The following is an 847-nucleotide window of genomic DNA, read 5'->3' as shown; positions in this document are numbered from 1 at the left end:
CCGCGCGCCCTCCTCCGCGCCCGCAGTCCGCGCGCGCCCGCCGGGCACGGGAGGAGGCGCGAGCCCAGCCCGGCAGCATCCGCAGCCCCGCGGGCCGCGAGGGCCGATGTCACCCCGGAGCGCGTGGCTGGAAGTCGCGGAGGAGCCCAGCGGTGCGGGAGGGGCGGGCGCGGCGGCCCTGACGGTGCTGTCTCTGTTCCCCCAGCCTTCTCGAAGGGCACGGACTCCAGCCCCGAACGCCGCAGCCAGGCCAGCAAGGGTCTCGGAGTCAAGGTGTGCCGGTTTGCCCTCCAACACCACGGTGTGACAAGAGCACCGAAGGACCCGCTTCGACAGGTCCCCGTTGGCTACATCAGCGCCGAGCAGCTTGTTAATGGGATGTGCTGGTGGTAACTTGTAGACGTGTGTAGTTTTGTTGCCCGGCACTCACTCAACTCTTGTGGCTACAACACGTTGTTTGTGTCGGAGGATCAAGCCACCATCTCCTAGAGTGTCTCTTCAGAAGACATGGGTCTCTCACTTGTTGGGGCTGGGCGGACCACTACGCGGGCCTGACTCCTAGGGGTGTAGCGGTATGTGGCTAAGTTGGTTACATAGACAAAAGATGCCATTTCAGGATGCGTTGGGGCCCTCCTGGTGGATTGTATTCCACTGGGCTCTGAATAATGAAGCCATTTAGAGCTTTACAGCTATTGCTCTGGGAGGCGGACCTGGGAGTTGGAGAAGAGACAAACCGGCGTGCACGCCAGAGCGCTCTGACCCCAGTTAGGAAGCACGTTCCACCTTGGGGTGTTTTCCATGAATCCATAAATTGACTTCTAGCTTAAGGTAGCTCTGGCTATATTTT

The sequence above is a fragment of the Nannospalax galili genome, unplaced genomic scaffold (assembly GCF_000622305.1).
Source record: "Nannospalax galili isolate Female #2095 unplaced genomic scaffold, S.galili_v1.0 scaffold142, whole genome shotgun sequence".
Taxonomy (NCBI): domain Eukaryota; kingdom Metazoa; phylum Chordata; class Mammalia; order Rodentia; family Spalacidae; genus Nannospalax; species Nannospalax galili.
The sequence above is the reverse complement of the archived record's forward strand: the minus strand, read 5'-3'. Positions refer to the sequence as shown.